The sequence below is a fragment of the Scardinius erythrophthalmus genome, assembly GCF_964197995.2.
Source record: "Scardinius erythrophthalmus genome assembly, chromosome: 25".
NCBI lineage: Eukaryota > Metazoa > Chordata > Actinopteri > Cypriniformes > Leuciscidae > Scardinius > Scardinius erythrophthalmus.
In genome coordinates, this window is record NC_138245.1 from 9938895 (window position 1) to 9958352 (window position 19458).

The 19458-nt window shown below is 38.3% G+C and overlaps 1 protein-coding gene across 2 annotated transcripts in view; it reads left to right on the forward strand.

Moving 5' to 3' along the window:
* The window catches only part of rap1ab (RAP1A, member of RAS oncogene family b), a 73103-nt gene extending 62359 nt beyond the window's left edge, over positions 1–10744 (forward strand). The window contains exons 8-10 of one of the 2 annotated variants that reach the window (XR_014029453.1): positions 10087–10144; positions 10228–10387; positions 10680–10744. The gene's annotated coding sequence lies outside the window, so the exon portion shown is untranslated. Of the gene's footprint in view, positions 1–5762; positions 6835–10086; positions 10145–10227; positions 10388–10679 lie in introns of those variants that run through there. The other variant, XM_081357174.1, reaches the window with a different exon arrangement.
* The last annotated feature ends 8714 nt before the right edge of the window (positions 10745–19458 follow it).

Below are 19458 nucleotides of genomic sequence, written 5' to 3' on the forward strand. Positions count from 1 at the left end.
TGCAAAAACACAATGTCAGCGCTAAGCCGCTTCAGATGGGTAAAAACCCTGGATCTTTTAACAGGATTGCTCATACCTCGTATATTCCAAGTGAGAAAACGAATTGGCTTGCCCGTATTAGGATTCAAATTAACATTAGCAGAACACATTTAGAATAAATAAGAAAACCAGAAAGCCAGGGTGAGTGACCTCCCCAAATTCCCACCCATGCACATACATAACCCAATGTACCCACATACACCAAAACAAAGTCTCCATAAGGGAGACAGCAGTGCAAAACAGGGAAAACTGTCGCCACAACAGTGACAACTCGGAGAATCACTTAAGCTAAACCTAAGAGACACTCCCACAGAATCAATTGGCATTAAGGCTCAGCTAATACTGATATACCCCATAACGGGTCGATCTAACAGTAATAAGATATGAATCAAGTGCGTTTGCTAACTAGGCCTAATTTAAATTGTAAAGAGGAAATATAAGCCCTTTGCTCATCGTAACTAAACTTATATTATAAACATAACATTGAGCTAAAGTGGAGCGTTATTACAACTCGATTTAAATTCACCAAAAAAATTATAAGGAGAGATGAAGGAATCTCAAGTTAACAGATAAATAGGCCTAACCTAACGTTAAATATATAAACACAGGATGTAAACAATATTCGAATGTAAACTGAAGGCATGATATAACTGTAAGATGCCACTTGTAAATATTACCCAATGTTCATCTTCTCGATATAAGCTTTTGCATCGTCCGCTGAAACAAAGTCCTTTTCCACACCTCCATAGGTGATCCGCAGCCGGGCCGGGTAGAAAAGACCATAGCGGACCCCCTCAACGCCTCGCAGGTGCTTCCTAACTTCGTTGAAGGCAGCCCTGGCTCGGGCCACCTTGGCAGTATGATCGGGGAAAATGCTAATCCTCACGTTCCCCGCACCGAACCGTTGACCCTCTCTTGCGCGTCGCAAAACTTCTGCACAATCAGTGTAGTAATGGAATCTGGCGATAATGGGACGAGGTCGCTCATCTGGTCTGGGCCGCGGCTGGGCTGATCTGTGTGCTCGGTCTAATAGCGGCTCTTTATCCAACTTCAGTACGTCCTTTAGCAGGACGGCGACCGCGGTAGTGTTGACAACCGTGTCTTCAGAAACACCAACGATTCTTATGTTTTGGCGGCTTGATCTGGATTCGAGGTCCTCACACTTATTCTCCAACTTGGAAAAATCGGAAATTAAGCGTTCATATTTGCACTTCAGATCAACGATGTCGTCAGTACATGACGAAAGGGATACCTCCACCTCACCCACAGTACCTTTGAGTAAGGCCAACTCAGCATCCGCAGCTGCTTTATCATTTGCCAGCTGGGTTTTCACGGCTTGCAAGTCCGCTCTGATTGTAGATAGGTCGTCTCCCAGTGCCGCTCGGAGTTCGGTTTTAAAAATCTCCGCAATATCTTGTCTGACACGTTAGCAGTTCGAGCTTCAAGGCGTCCGCATCTGTAACCTTAGCTTGAGCGTCAGGTCTGGGCGAGGTCGAGTCGCGAGGCGGAGACGAACCACCCGCAACCGAGGGTGTCACCTGTGAATCAGGCCTCTGCTGCTGGGTTGTAGCACGAAGTTTAGTGTTCCTTCCAGACATTGTAACTCTTTCAAACTGAATGCTAACAAGCACGGAATTCACTTGGGTATCTGTTTTAAAAGATTTTCCCCCCAAAAAAACACTGATAAATAACAATTTAGTCGAATATCTGCGGGAGCCTCTAAACACACATCCTACTCCATTGGTTGCTCAGCAGCGCCCCCAACTTTGAAGTTTTGAAACCGTCCACAATAGGTGAATTGGTAATAGGCGATGGTATTGTGATTGGGTATAAAATGAGCATCTCAGTCTTTGCTAGCAAAGATGGGTCGTGGCTCACCACTTTGTGCCAAATATTGTGAGAGAATTGTCAAACAATTCAAAAAACACATTTTCAATGAAAGATTCTTTCAATGAAAGGTCTTTCAGCATCTACCATACATAATATTGTGGAAAGATTTAGGGAATCCAGAGAAATCTCATTCTGTGTAGGTAAAGGCCTCTGTTGAATGTATGAGACCTTTGAATGTGTGAGACCCAATGTGGTGTGTTTTTTGTGTTCATGGTTAAGTGCTAATCTTATTTGCATTCCCACTGCATTCTAGCGTGAAAATGTTGCCTATAAATAGTGTTGCGTGCCTTATCAAATTCACATGATCAACCTCTCCTCTATTTTGCTTGGGAACTAATGTGGTCGGAACCAAAGTTTACTTGACTGCGTTCTCTGGAATCCTCTCAAGCGGAGGACTTCTACATTCCGATTGGTTGCCGCCGAACCGTGTCATAGCTAATTAACATAAAGTTGACCTGATTTCAACTCTTCTCGCCGTCCAAGATGCGCCGCTATTAATAAGCCATAAATTGTAATAATGTACCTTTAATTGTCTATATAAAATACATCTCATATGCACACATAAAGCTTGCCATAACGCACTGGGAAATGTAATGATCATGAATGTGTCGTGAAAAGAACAGGAGGAGACTGTCTAAACATTTTAATAATTTATTGGTAATGTTTTCTGTGTTTTCAGATGCAGAGATTAACAATGATGCTAACTCATCATATCTGTTGTAGTGGACACGGCACGTTTCATACGGATTACATAATCTGAGAATATTTATTTTCCATTTGAATCTGTTCATTCAAATTCAAATAGACATTTCAAGCTTCCTATATATATTTCTCATGTCTGTGAGGCAAGTATACGCTGAGTTTCGGTACATTTATGTGATGCGCTTTTATTTTACAAAAGCACAACATTTTGTTGTGAGTTTAAAAAAAATAAAAGTAGACCCTTTACAGTTTGCATTACTCTTATCTGTATGACCAAAAATGTTGTGTTTTAAGTGAAATGCAAGTGATTGTACCAGCACCTGTATGTCATGCACGCTCTCCACACAAGCACTTAAATATGCGCCTAATAATAGCACACATTTATCTAGGTTAGCATTAGACCGAGCGGAGTTGTAAAGTTGCTACTACTAAAACTATGTTTCAAGTGATACGCCATATTTGAGGTCGATGAATGAGTGGCGAATGTTTGGATTTCATACTGTTAACAATCTGTCTGTTACAGCCTACGTGATTTTGCCACTTCCTGTGGATTTTTTATTTTTTTTTTATTCTGCGACTAACCGACTAAGAAAATCTTAGTCGACCAAGCCTCTTCTAGTCGACTAACGGTTAGTCGACTATTAGGGAGCAGCCCTAAAATTTTTATTTGGTTGCCCAAATTATTCAAAATATATTTGTGTTCAGCAGCAGAAAGAAATTCATACATGTTTGGAACATCTTGGGGGTGAGTAAATGATAACAGAATTAGAAATTTTGGGTGAACTATCCCTTTAAATATAGCCACATGGGAAGAACTTTGGAAAACCGTTGTCACTAAATAGTCTGCCGCTTGAATCTCTGTTATGCAAGAAAGCTATACATCAATTCTATGAATATGTATGAGTATATTGCAGAATTTTCTGAGCCTGAGCTCATCTCAGATGATTCAAAAGACAGTGGAAATGTGTGCTGTGGTCAGATGAGTTCACATGTCAGCTCGAGTTCTCCGTCCCAAAGACGAAAAAGACCATCCAGACTTTCATCCGTGACAGGTGCAAAAGGAAACCTCTGTCATGATATGGGGGTGCATCACTGAAAACGGTATGGGTGACTTGTAGTAATGGGAAACCGAGGCTTTCTGAAGCATTTGAGGCTTTCATCAAATTGTGCTGAAAAATGGTTCATTACTCAAAGCTTTTAACACAATACGCATTAGTGATATCTGGTGGTCAGACTTGTTTTCTGTATCATGTGTAACAAATCATCACGGAGCAGAGGATATGCAGTTTGAAAAAGCATGATGTGACCAAACAAAGCTTCGGAAGTCAGTGTCATACAAGAGTGGAATCTGGGATCAATACAGTTCTATGTAATCTAATCTAATCTAATCTAAATTTAATTTGAATTTGCCAATGAGACCACAACTCGTGTCATGTAGCCTGGTCAACGGATTCACATATTGATCAATAATATAAAATATAGAAGTATGCGAAAAATATTTTGAATGAGCTGTTTAACCCTTATGTTCTGTTCAGTGTCTCTGAGACCCCAGCTATAAAACATGATTAAATGCAATAGAGGTGTGACATGCATTCTTGCATTGTTTCTGTCTGGTGTTGAGGTTTCAGTTGACTCAAAACTATTCTACTCAATCCCAAATTAGTGTATACACATAACCAAGTCATTGCACAGTCAAACACAAGGGTAATGGGATGTGCTTTTGCAACGTGAATAAGTCTGAAATACAAAAATTCAAAGCTTCAAACGTCATCAATCACATGGTATTGTCATTTTGAGACAACTATCGGTACAATGTGTGATACAATAGTGCTTTGAAAACTGCGTCAGAGCCCCAGTATCAACCATCCCATCACTAGTGACTTGCGTATGTGTGAAGGTGCCATTGACGTGGAGACGTATTGGGATTGTACAGATACTTATACTGCCATTAAGATGACATCTTTCCTGGGAAGCAAGACAATGCCAGCCCTCATTCTGCATGTGCTGCAAACTGAGTGGTTTCGTAGACACTACATAGTAAAGTGGATGCGCTTGACTGGCCCGTCTGCAGTCCAGATCTGTCTCCTATTGAAAATGTATCGGCGTATCATGTATAATGAAAAGGAGAATCAGATTAAGAAGACCACAGGCTGTTGAACAGCTGTCTTGTTTCAGGTGAGATTGGGCAAAAATTCCACTTGCAAAATTGCAACAATTAGTTTCCTTAATTCCCAAACAATCAAAAAAGTGTAATTAAAAGGAAAGGTGATGTGACACAGTGGTACACATGCCTCTGTCGCAACTTTTTTTGCGGTATTGCAGCCATCAAAATCAAAATTTGTTTATATTTACATAATACATTTAAGTTGGTCAGTGAAGACATTGGAAATATTTTCTTTGTACTTTTGTCAGTTAAATAAAGGTTACAGAGAATTAATGATTTTATTACATTTTACAAAATGTACCAACTTTTCTGGAAATGGGGTTGTACATCTGTTCGGTCAAAGTCTCCCACCTACATTATTTTTCATAGACTGATTTATTGCTCAGGCCAAATAATTTGCCCAGTATTCAGAAATTTGAAAGCAGTAAGGCTTCATACCACACACGACAACCGCATACTTGTGGTGCCGTAAGGTTACAGCATTCACCACTGCACACGGCCCAAAGCGGATGCAAGTAGAGTTTCAGTGCAGTGCCTGTTTTTCTGCTTGTAGCATTCTGAAGTGCATGAGTGTTTATTAGCCAGTCTTTTTGCAAGATTGGTTCTAGAAAGGTTTTATCAAGCAACATTCTATCAAAGTGTACCGGTAATTGTAGGGTCTGATGATGTGAATCAATATATTTGCTTGTACAGTTTCTGTAAAAATATTCAGTAAATTGATTGTTTACCAAACTTATCCACTAGAGGGCAGCAGTTGCTCAGTCTTTAGCAGTTAAAATAAAATTTGTTGGCCTTATGAAAGTATAGGATAGAAGAATAGGATTTAATGTGTATTTGTGATTTTTCTCTCTCTCTCTCTCTCTCTCTCTCTCTCTCTCTCTCTCTCTCTCTCTCTCTCTCTCTCTCTCTCTCTCTCTCTCTCTCTCTCTCTCTCTCACTCACTCTCTCTCTCTCTCTCTCTGTGCAGAATGCTGTAATGAACTGTTAGCTTGTTTGGATCATGCCAGCATTCCCATCCTCAATGAGTGATTCAATGGAACAGCTGACTGAGTCAAAGCAGCACCGGACAGAGCGAGCAAGAAAACCAGTCACAACTCTTTTATTTCCCCTTTATGTTGGCAGAAAAATCTGAGGAAAAACTCTATTTTCCATGAGCCATTTGAATAGAACTGAGACCAGCTCAACATTTCCCTGATCTTCCGGACGTTTTACATCACTGCGGCTGATATTTACATTAATAGTGAAAATCAACCACCTTTTCAGTTCCCACACAATGAATCTTAGGACACAATTGCTTGGGATTCTTGAGCTATCTTTTTTCCCCTTTATGTTGAAAATCTGGTGGCAATATTTAAGATCCTTCAGCTTCCTCTAAAAACCCATGGATACATCTGTTCAGAAACTTGACTGAGACAGAGGAAAAAAATCACTGAAATTTTACCACAAACGTGTTTTTAAACTTTTTTTTTTTTTTTTTAACTCTTGAACTCTGTGCTTTTAAAAGGCCTCATCTGTTGAAAAAGCCGGACGAGAAATCCGAGTTAACAGTATTCATTTGTGCAATACTGCATGTTCAAGGACATGGAGGATGACAATGTTCAATAGCAAGTTATCAGCATGACCATCTTTAAGTGTAGATGTTGTAAATGATGTCTAGTTCAATTGTTTCCTCTCTTAAGTTGTACTTCCATTCTTGGTACAATGTGTAAATGTCTATAGATGACAAACATGTATATAAATATTGTTTTGCTGACAACTATGGACACACTCATCAGAAAGTACTGCCCCATTTCCAATGTGACAATATTTTGTTTTCAGTCACTTGGTTTTCCTAGCTCATATATCATGCCATTCTGTTTCATAAAGACTGTTTCAGAAGTAAACAGGCCTTTTATAGTGTAAAAAGTGGGGGAAGGAACGATCGATTTCTATACCTATCGAGACTGAAATATATTGTACTAAAACTTTTTCCTCCTGTGTTTTTCTGTCAAAAGATGTTCTGGCTTTTAAGATTATTAAATTTTAGTACCTTTTCATTATTTCTGCTGTTTTGAATTTTATTGGTTTATCTGTCATCTTTAACAAGATTATTTCCCTCTTTCCTGGGATGTTCTTAAAGAGCTATTATCAGATCGATGGAATGATGGCTGTGAAGCAAAGCTTTTCTTTTTTTTTTTTTTGGTCTGACCAAAAAAATGTTAATTCTCCATCTCACTGTTGGTATTCTGATGTCTAACTTTCTTCTTTTTCTGTACATCACATAAAACCCAATTAGACACAAACAATGTGACAGCCAACAACTTAACATGCAAAAAGGAATCTGAGGACTTAAATTCCTACTGTATGCCATCAGTAATATAAATATTATGGAATACTCTATTTTAAAATATTTGGTCCATATCTGCATAGTTCTGGTATTTCAATATGATTGGCTGAGTAGTGTTCTTTACAATTTACAGACTCAGCACTGGGACATGTGTATCAACTTGCTTGTCTTTGTTTGTCCCTGCCAGGCATTAGTGGTGGGGATTTTTTATTTTCTGCAATTACATAGTTTGTCAAGTCACCTTTATTTATATAGTGCTTTATATACACTACAGATTGCTTCAAAGCAGCTTTGCAGTGATACCAGGAAAATGATTCAATGATGCAAACAGTTCATTTTGACTGTACAGCAATTAAGAAAGAAAATAGTGCCATTGTTCAACTGAAGTCAGTTCAGTGTTGATTCAGTTTAATTGTAAAGACAAATTATTAAATTAGTTAATTTCATCAATATGGCTGTTGGCAAGAAAAAGTGATCTCGTCGTCTCTGCTGAGGATCTGTGCCGATGGCTGTCTGTCGACAAGGACAGTTGATTGTCTAGTTGACAGGATCTCTGCTTACATTCAGGAATGTGTTGTGGTCGTGTCTAGGTGAAGGTCCACCATCTGATCTGGATACGGCCCAGAAACGGCTGACTATGGCAACCTCGGGTGTTAGTGTAAGGTTTTTTTTTTTTTTTTTTTTTTTTTTTTTTTTGGACAATGGAACAAGTACATCGGGTGTTATAGGAAGTGTCCCCAGTTCTGGCTGACCTAATTTATGCAGCCTAATAATCATTTAACGGATGTGAATCATAGAAATGTGATGTGTTGTGTATGCCAGGTGAAAGAGATGTGTTTTTAGTCTAGATGTAAACTGAGTGTGTCTGCTTTCCAAAAAAGGCTTGTATTTTGAAGTTGATTTTGATATTCTAGGTACAGTTGTAATCTAAATTATTCAGCCCCCATTGCAAATCAGGTTTATTGGCAAAATTTACAGACTTTCAGATGTTTCAGCTGACCATGTCAAGTCACCTTTATTTAAATGGCTCTTTATACAATACAGATTGTGTTAAAGCAGATTTAAAGTAATGATGCAAACAAAATTCAATTCAGCTGTAAAGCAGCTCTAAAAATAAGACAATAGTGTCATTGTTCAGTTGAAGTCAGTTCAGTGTTGATTCATCAATTATGAAATGAGTTCATTTAATCAATAAAGCAGCTCTGGAGAAAACATTAATGTAATCATCTAGCTCAGTTAAGTTTTCATCCAATAATGTCAGTGCATTCAAGTCAATAATATTGCCGAATATTAAGTGTCCCACAAAAAAAGCAAGCCAAAAGGTGACAGTGGCAAGGAACCCAAACTCCATCAGTGACAGAAATGAAAAAAAAAAAAAAACTTAGGAGAAACCAGGCTCAATAGTAGTAGGGCCAGTTCTCCTGAGATGAACAGATGAACAAACATGTTGTGGTTAAATTCCAGGCTGCATCAAAACAAGTCAGAATCTGGAGTGTTTAAAGATTGGGACCCATTATGCCAACATTTTGTGTGAGGGTAGTTGAAGCTGGCCCAAGGGTCTCTGCAGAGCAGCAGAGGACTTGTCTGGTTCTCGTGTTCTTCGAGACCACAACATTCTTTTAAATGGACTAGAAAATTATGTTGGCATTAGTGGAATTGCATTAGCATGGTTTAAATCATACTTATCTGACCATTATCAGTTTGTAGCAGTAAATGAAGAGATGTCTTATCAATCAAAAGTTCAGTATGGCGTACCACAAGGCTCAGTAATAGGACTGTTGCTGTTCACTCTGTACATGCTACCCTTAGGAGATATCATTAGGAAGCATGGCATTAGTTTTCACTGTTATGCCAGTGATACTCTGCTCTATTTTTCTTCACTCCCTGACGAAACTTACCAATTCACAAAATTAACGGAATGCATAGCTGATATAAAAAACTGGATGACTAGTAATTTCCTACTACTAAATTCTGAAAAAGAGAGATTCTAATTATTGGACAAAAAAATTCCTCACATAATAACCTAGAATACTGTCTAACACTTGATGGCTGCTCTGTCTAGTCTTCGTCGTCGGTTAGGAACCTGGGTGTGCTCTTTGATACCAATCTTTTATTTTAAAGTCACGTGTCTCATATGTGTAAAACTGCATTTTTCCATCTTAAAAAATATATCTAAATTACGTCATGCTCTCATTGACAAATGCGGAACAATTAGTTCATGCCTTCATGACCTCAAGGCTAGATTATTGTAATGCTCTACTGGGTGGTTGCCCTGCACGCTTAATAAACAAACTACAGCTGGTCCAAAACGCAGCAGCTCGAGTTCTTACCAGAACCAGGAGGTATGACCATATTAGCCCAGTTCTGTCAACACTGCATTGGCTCCCTATTAAACATCTGATACGTTTTTAAATATTGCTGATCACTTACAAAGCACTAAATGGTTTAGCTCCCCAGTACTTGAGCGAGCTCTTAACACATTATAGCCCTTCACGCCTATTGCAATCTCAAAATTCCGGCCAGTTGATAATACCTAGAATATCAAAATCGACTGCTGGCGGTAGATCCTTTTCCTATTTAGCATCTTGCGCCTGGACACGACAACAACGCAGTCCTGAGGTCCGTTCTTCGTACGTGGCTTAATACATCCGAGATCAAATGACACATCCAAGATTATATCATCTTGCTTATCATGATCTGGCTAATTAGGTTCTTTGAACACACATGTTGTTTATGATTAGTTATGCTGGATTGAGTTATCTGAGAGATAACGGTGTTCATGCGGTGGTTTAAAAGGGGATATGTATCAACTGTTAAATCTTGAGAAGTGATGAATTGCTTTGACTTGTGAAAGTGAACACTGCATGTAGTTAATGTAAAAATACTATGCCATTATGAGTTATTGATCACAATTTCCCCCAGTGTACTTCATTGTAATGACATTGTGTTTTCCTCTTTTGTGCAGTTAAACATAATACACCAACACTTTTACCTGTTCCTGGGTGCTGGCAGAAGCATGTGCAGTAAGTGGACTTTTTATAACTTTTTACATCGAAAGGGAAGAAAGTGCAACACTTTGTAATGCCCATTTGTTTCCATTGCACAGAACAGTGAAGAAACCCTCTCAGATGACTCTTTTGGAGAGTAAGTATCTGTAAGTTCATAAATAACTTTATTTATACTTGTGTACCTATTATTTCTGACTGCAATATGAGTTGCAGGAGTCCACATCTACAGAAGAGTCAGCACAAAGAGGAGATACAGAGGTGGGCAGTGTTGTACTTTTCCTTTTTATTTTTGTTGCATGAGGCATGTGTTGACAGGTCCTCCCCGCCCCCCTCCCCCACAAATGACACAGGGTGATATCCGTTCCCTATATAATAGTGAGTCTTCAACAGAAAATAGAGTATTTTGAAAAAACAAAAAGAACTTGACAACTTAAAGAAAAAAATGGCACTAGAGATAGTTGCTTCAAAAGGAACTTCAGAGTTTACATTACTAATACATTATTTCACACAGAGTACTATTGCTGACCTTGCATAATATCTCTTATTGCAGGCAAAAGATGACTTGATCACTGGCTTTTCTTTACAAATAATAATTGAAATAAAACTGAAGGAACTAAGCATATTTGTCTTGTCTTTTATTAAACAAAAAATAAAGGGTTTTTTTTTTTACCCCCCTAAAGAATGAGGTCCACAATTCTGTCCTGTGCAGCTCTGCCACTAGGTTGGTCCAAGTGCACTGGCTGGAGGTCATCATCAGGCTGCACCTCCACCACAGGGGTCCTCTCCTCTCTGATGGTGGCAATGTTGTGTAATACGGCACATGCAACAATAATGTCACAGGCCCTGTCAGGTGCAACCCTCAGGCTTTTCAGACACTGAAATCTTCCCTTTAGTTGGCCAAAGGTCATTTCAATGCGTGCCCTTGTCCTGGCTAGAGCTGCATTGTAACGGGTTTGTGGTCCGGGGTTTGGGTCAGGGAATGGGGTCATAAAATACTGCCTGCAGGCATAGCCCCTGTCTCCAAGCAGGATCCTGTCATAATCACCTGTATAATGGAAAAATGCAGTTCTGTTAAGTTCAGCAAGTGTTTATAATACAGTGAGCTTGATATTTATATTTTCCCTTACCACGTTCAAATAATGTGCATAAATGTGACTCTCTGAAAATTCTTGAGTCATGCACAGATCCTGGCCATTTTGCTTCCACATTTGTGATATGGAAAATAGTCACACACCATCTAAGAGATTTTAGTCAGTCCACTACATACTTTTTTGATTCTAATCCTTTTTTTATATATGATATAATATTTCTAATCTGGAATATTAAGAATCATAAAAGTAACTTGCCTGCACATTTACATTGTGAACCCCCTTTCGGTTAACAAAATTCCCTTCATTGAGGCCTTAATTGGAACATGTGTGCAGTCTATGGCACCAATCACGTTAGGGAAGCCTGAGGGACACATACTGTAAGTCATACTTATTGGCATGATCATTATTGCATGATCTTCATTAAAAATTATAATATTGGCGTTGGCAAAAAAAAAAAAAAAAATACTTTACAACCTTGGGTCTTAAGTGACTTGGAAATACCACAAAAAACCCTAAAAACAGCTTGAGCACCAGGTAAACTTTGCGAATGGCACGACAGACAGCACTTTTCACCGTGGAAGTTCTCCGCATCTTCAATAGTGTAAAGGAAAGTGCCACTCGCAAAAAATCTGCAGAGCAATGTACACAGTTTGTGCCTTTGTTAAAGGCACAATATGTAACTTTTTTGCTTTAAAAATAGCAAAAATCACTATATCTATGTTATATATATATTTTTTGTTGTGTACTTACATTATCCCGACTGTTTCCAACAACTTTCAAACCAGGAGAAATTTGTAATTCAATTCGAGAAACGTCCCGTTTCTTTATTTCCGTTTTGTCGCTGCCAATGGCGTCATATCCGCGTTGTCCCTGGTTTCCGCTCGTGCTGCCATGGCAACCAGAGCTATGAACCAGAGCCGTCTGATAGTAACCAAAGCGACTGACGCGGACAACTTTGTAGTTCGCAATGTCTATTTGCAAGCTGTTGTTGTTTCGTTCGAACATTATGGACCATGGCAAGCAGACTTTTGATAAAAAAAGGAGAACTAAAACGAGAATCAATGTCAGCGCGGTGTTTTCGAGATGCCGAGAGCTCCCATAGAGAGTATATAAACGAGAACTCCACGTCCGAGACTTCGACCGCTCCTACATGTACTTTATTAAACAGGTGAGCACATTTACATAAAACTAATCAATGTTTTATAGTTCAACAATGATAAAATGTTAGAATATGATCTGTATGTTATTCTAATGTTGATCTAGCTTACTGCTAGTCTCATACAGACAGACTAACACATACATTTCAACACATTCAAATGCAGTTTAGTGTGCTAGTGTAATGTTAGACCAGTGGTTCTCAAACTTTTTTGGTCACGCCCCCCTTTAAACCTTTAAAAAAATCTGAGCCCCCCTCCCAAAAAAAATTAATAATAAATATGTTTTTTTACAATGAAAAACGTGCAATGATAAACTTACAAGTGTCTCTGATTTAGGAAATTATTGAAGGCCTGCTTTCTGTATTTCTCCTTGAAAAATAAAAAATAAAAAATTACAAAATAAAATAAAAACGTGCAATGAAAAACAGGAATAGTTTTAATTTGTCATGTCATTGAATCAACAGTAAGAGAGAATAATAAACCAGAACTTAAACTTTTCATTTATAATTAAAAGTTAATATATAGCAGCTTTGGAGAGTGCCTCACGAGCTCAGCTTCTGGTTGGTCTTCTCACCAGAGCGCGCACAGCAGCGGAGTGCCGCGTTCACAATAGCAGCTCGTGATTCGGTCCGCTGAAGAGGTTTTTTTCTTTGGCGAGCAACTTCTATGTTGGGCTTGTTCCAACGGTCTGAAGAAGAACGATTCATTGCCGTTCGTTGCCGCTTTATAAAAGAAGAGCGCTTTCACTACCGCTTTCACGCACTTGAATGCCGTAGTAACGTAACGGCTGTATTTTTATTTATTTATTTTTTGCTGATCTCCCGCGCCCCCCCTGCAGTAACCTTGCGCCCCCCCTGGGGGGCGCGCCCCACACTTTGAGAACCACTGTGTTAGACCAAGTGAAACAGAGCTGCGTTACCTCAGAAGTTTAATTTGTCTAATAAACTGACCTGTGAGTAATTCTGCGTGTAGTTCGGTAGAATGAAATGTCCGTATTCCTTTTATATCCGCGGGACTGGGTGCTAGAGTTTGGAGCTGATAGCTGTCTCTTAGCAATCCCGAACTGCTTCATATCACAGTCATGATAAAATCAATGTATTCAGTCATCCATAAACATTATTAGATCGGTTGGCTTGACGTTGACGACAAGATCCATAATTCTTAGCAAATGTTGCGTCATCAATCTGCGCCTTTGTTATTGTAAATAGGTTAGCGACCCCTAGTGGCGAAAAATGCCATACTGTACGTTTAAAGCCCGACTCTGCATTTAATGTGTTGTCACAACAAATGAATTATGTAAATGAAATCCTTACGAGTCACGAGAAAAATGATATCTCTCAAAAAGTACACTATCGCGCTGGGCTAAAGGACTTCCCGTATCAGCTCCGTTTATAAAGCCACAATCTAATCTTGTTTACAGGAAATAAGCCTGCTCCAGAGCAGGTTTAAGCCTACGGAACTGTTGCTATGACAGCAAGTCCAGGATGAGTGTCGAAGAACCAAACAATCCAAGATCATGCCAAATAGTCAATAATCAAATCCAGCTAACTGAGTTTGCTATGTACGAAGAACGGACCCCTGAAGTGTCAACTAATCTCTCCCCTGTAAAGGCCTCCTTCCCTTTACCTCTGTAGCCTACATACGCTGTCAAAATAATTCCAGGGGCCCGTTCTTCGTTCGTCGCTATCTCAGTTAGCTGGATTTGATTGTTGGCGATTTGGAATGATCTTGGATTGTTTGGTTCTTCAACGCTCATCCTGGACTTGCTGTCATAGCAACAGGTCCGTAAGCTTAAACCTGCTCGGGAGCAGGCTTATTTCATGTTAACAGGATTAGACTGCGGCTTCATAAGCGGAGCTGATACGGGAAGTCCAGCGCAGCGCGATAGTGCACTTTCTGAGATATATTTTTTTTCTCGTGACTCGTGAGATTGTCGTTTACATTATTAATTTGTTGGAAACGCACATTTATTTTCGACTTGTCGGAGTCGGGCTTTAACTACAGCACAAACTGTTTGCATTGCCCTAAGATTATTTGCGAGTGGCTCTTTCCTTTACACTATTGAACTTGATGAACTTGATGGAAAGTGCTGTCTGTCGTGTCATTCGGAGTTTACCTGGCGCTTTTAGGTTTAAAAACAGTTCTAGTTTTAGTTTTTTTTGTGGCATTTCCAAGCCACTTAAGACCCAATGTTGTAAACCAGTTTTTTTTTTTTTTAAAGCAATTTTTATTTTTATTTTTAGGCTATCATATTTTTTTTATGAAGATCATGCAATCATAACCATGCCGATTACAGTATATGTCACTCAGGCTTCACTAACGTGATTGGTACCATAGACTATAGGCTAGACCATAGACTGCCATCAAGGCCTCAATGAAGGGGATTATGTGAACAGAAAGGGGGTTCACAATGTAAATGTGCAGCCCAGTTACTATTGTGATTCTTAATATTCCAGATTAGTAATATTATATCAAATAAAAAAAAGGCAGTTGACTAAAATCTTCCATATCACAAATGTGAAAGCAAAATGGCCAGGATCTGTGCATGACTTAAGAATTTTCAGAGATTCACATTTATGCACATTATTTGAAAGTGTTAAGAAAAGTTCCACAATTAAATATCAAGCTCACTGTATTACATACACTTATGCTGATCCTAACAGAACTGCATTTTTTCATAGGTGATTATGACATGTTCCTGCCTGCAGACAGGTGTTTTATGACCCCATTCCCTGACCCAAACCAGTTACAATGCAGCTCTTGCCAGAACAAGGGTACACAATGAAATTAACTTTGGCTAACTAAAGGGAAGAATTCAGTGACAGGGCATGTGACATTGTTGCATGTGCCATATTACACAACATTGCCAAAAAAACAACACTTTTCATTAAATGTTTAATAAAAGACAAATATGCTTAGTTCCTTGAGTTTTATTTCAAGTGTTCTTTGTAAAGAAAAGCCAGTGGTCAAGAGCCTGCAACAACAGATATTAGACACATGCCTCATGCAACAAATAAAAAGGAAAAGTTGGCTATACACTGCCCACCTGTAGGCCTGTGTCTCCTCTGTCTGTGCAGACTCTTCTGTAGGCCTTTCTGTAGATGTGGAATCCTGCAACTTATATTGCAGCCATAAAGTTATTTATGCATTTGCAGGTAGGCTAGTTCCTCCATATAACAGTTATCTGAGAGGGTTTATTCACTGTCCAGTGCAATGGAAACAAATGGACATTACAAAGTCTTACTTTCTTTCCTTTGGAAAGTTAGAAAATGTCCACTTACTGCACATATTTCAGCCACCACTTTCTTGGGAACAGATACAAGTGTTGGTGTATTACGTAAAAGTGCACAAAAGAGGAAAACACAATGTCATTACAATGAACTACACTCGGGAAAAATGTGATCAATAACTCATGGCAAAATATCTTTCATTAACATAAGTTTATCAGTTTTCACTTTCACAAGTCAAAGCAATTCATCATTACTCAAGATTTAACAGATGAAATGACTATACGGCCTTAATTTAATGCAGCAAAAATTATTTTACAGTGTAGGCTACTAAGATCTTTTCTATTTTTTTTTCTCAGCCTTTTTCTTGGTTGCTTGTATAAACAACCATTTATTTAACAGTGCCTTTTATAAAAGAGACTATAATATAACAAAAAATTACCATTATGTAGACTATTTTTGTACTTCACTTTTATTTCTTCCCATGTTCTAGTGTGGTGACTGACATTACAATGAACAAAGTAATTATGCAATTATTAAAATACAAATATATAGGCTAATAAGTGATAAAAACATCTAACATGGCCACTTCTTACGGATTTAAATTGTCTGCTACTTTTTGCCAGCCCTCTCTCCTGGCTTTTGCAGACTTTGAGGTGTTCCCATGGCGTTTTGATTAAACATTAAAATTCTGAATAAACTTCGACTATTAGTTCTTGCTCTGCTGAGGAGAAAAACTGAGCCCGCTCTTTGGCCACGCTGAGCAGCCAATAGCAGCGTTGCTGATCAATGTTTCTACTATCGATACATATCCCCTTTTAAACCAGCGCATGAACGCGCAATTATCTCAGATAACTCAATCCAGGTATACTAATCATATCCAGCAGGTGTGTTCGAAGAACCTAATTAGCCAGATCATGATTAGCACGATGATATCATCTTGGATGTGTAATGTGATCTCGGATGTTTTAAGCAACGTACGAAGAACGGCCCCAGTTCACATGGCTATGCGGAAGCGATAAATAATTCTGTATTAGCCTATACATTTTTAAGGCCAGACAAGTAATTTGTTGAAGTCAATTTGTAATGAAAGACTACACGTTTGCGCACACATATATTCAAACGCTCATACCTACAGACTAAACACGTAATACGCATGTGCACGCCGTCAGCGTTTTCACAGGTTTGCGTTTTTGAAGTTTGTGCATAGGTAACTTTTTTTAAATGATTTATTTATTTATTTATTTTTTCAAGACTTGCACCTTGGAATCTATTTCAAGGTTTGCGTTCTCGCACCACCAGGCACTGTTGTGCAAATGAGGGTGCTGGAGCACATTAAGGGTTTTCCGTTAGAATGGTGTCGTGTTAGCGGCCCCTAAGTTAATAACTGATGATCTTTGCAATGGAAGTGAATCAATCAAAACGAACTTTAGCTGGACAATAGCTTTATTCTAGAGCTGCTGTAAAGCCAAACAATCTCTGTTACTTTAATTTCCTATTAGCACTGTAAAGCTGCTTTGAAACAATCTTTTTTGTTAAAAGCGCTATATAAATGAAGGTGGCTTGACTTGACTTTGATGCTGGTCTGTGCCGATGGCTGTTTAGTCGACGAGGTCTTCACAGGTGCTCTGTTTCTAGGGCTTGTCTTGTTGTCATGGTCTCCTCTGACATTCAGGGCTGTTGTGTCCATCCCTTTATTACCACATCTTCTGACAGCTACTTCCAGCAGGATAATGCTCCATGTCACAAAGCTATAGCCTACTCAAACTGCCTCCACAGTCACCAGATCTCAATCCAATAGAGGACCTTTGGGATGCGGGGGGAACGGAAGATTGGCATCATGGATGTGCAGCCGACAAATCTGCATCAACTGCGTGATACTATCATGTCAATATGGACCAAAATCTCTTGAGTAATGTTTCCAGCACCTTGTGGAATCTATGCCAAGAAGAATTAAGGCAGTTCTGAAGGCAAAAGGGGTTCCCACCCAGTTTTAACAAGGTGTACCTAATAAAGTGCCGTTGAGTGTATGTTCTAAATGTGAATTTTGTCGTTGTTGAGCACACTAGCTTATATATAACCTAAGACTTTAAAAATGGCTCCGCCGCACTCTCGGAGGTAAGGCTGTGAATGAGCATTTCATTGGTTGGACCTACTGCCCCGACATGCCGTCTTTACTGTACAAGTTGGTATTTTAAGTCTGAATGTGGGATGTGCAGATATTTTCAATGGTTAAGATTAATAATAAGGATAATAACAAGATTTTCAGTCATGACCAACAATGTAACTTATAATGGCTATTGAACAAATCTTTTGAAATGAAAAGATTCAGATATCTTTAAAAAGCTACTACCTAGAGAATAAGCACTACCTAAATAATAAGTACTAGTACCTAATGGAATAGATACTAGTAGCCTAGTAGTTTAAAAAATAAATACCAGTAACATGAAAAGAGATAGGCTACTAATACATTTTAAAACGGAAGTAGTCTTTTCTTCCCTATTTTGACAAATATGGGGAATGAGAAAAAAAAAAGTAGGACATGGACTTGATTTTGTCTTTCTAGAATTGATTAGATCGTAGGAAGTGGGCGTTGCTAACTATATGGAGGCAGATCTGAATGCCAGTTTGCAGTCAGTTGTGGAGGATATGATATTTAGTCCCACCCTCCACACACGTCATGAACTGATTTTAAGTGAAAAATACAATTTAATTTCACAGAATCAACTTGACTACACCAACAAACATAATTTGTATGGGTTAGATCAAGGACAGATGACAGTCGAAAGGTATTTTGTTTGCACAATAAAAAGAATGTTAGCACATTTATTTGAAAGGAATGTATAGCTGTGCTGAATTAATGTTTGTCATGTGACAACACTGTATACTACTCTGAAACATTAGGCTTTTTTTTTTTTTTTTTTTTTTTTACAATTTTAACAAACAGAAAATACAATAACAAACAATCTTTCAAAGATTAATAAAAGCATATTATAAAAAAGAATATTAAACATTGCATAAATTAGATGTTTCTATAGCTTTCTTGTTTACAGACATTTAAGTTGTATTTAAGTACAAATTCAATTCTTGTTTGAAGATGTTAAAGCAGGGTTTACTTTTTGCATATTTACATTTATGGATATAAAACTTTCCAATAAATAAAAGGAGGTTTATAGGTTTATACAAAAACTTGCTTTGATTACATTCTTGTCATTAATATAAAACCCCAAAATAATGTGTCTATAAGATAAGGAAAAATCACATTTTGGACAATCAAGGCACTGACATTACTCCAGAAAGACTGAGCAAAAGGACACTCCCAAAACAATTGGCCTACAGAAGAATCTTCACAAAAAGAGCAGGATGTATCAATGTTGCTACAAAATGCTTCACAAGATAAAATCTGTAAATCATTTTATAAGATATTTATTTGACTTTATTTGTTGAGAAAAAATTCTGAGGGAAATTTCCGCCTGTAAATAAGTCCCAAAGCTTATTTGGGCTTTGGAGAGTTTTATAGGAAAATTACAAATAGAATAATCGCACATTAAAAAGAAAAGTGTACCTCCTCCTAATTGAGAAAAGACATATCGTGTGATTAGGCTACACCAAATAGAAGAAGATTGTTTACGGAGGAAGCGTTCAAGCCAATTCATTTCAAGAGTCAATATCAATCAAATTTAAGTCGCCTTTATTGCAGGAATTTAATATAACAGATTTTCGTAATACGTAACGCTCTCTTTAACAGGAATATTACGGAAAGTTTGTAATATTGTTTTTAATCGGCAGGAACCCGCCACAAGGGATCTGGTTGGCTGGAATGAGAACTAGTACTGGAGTGACCAATCACAAAC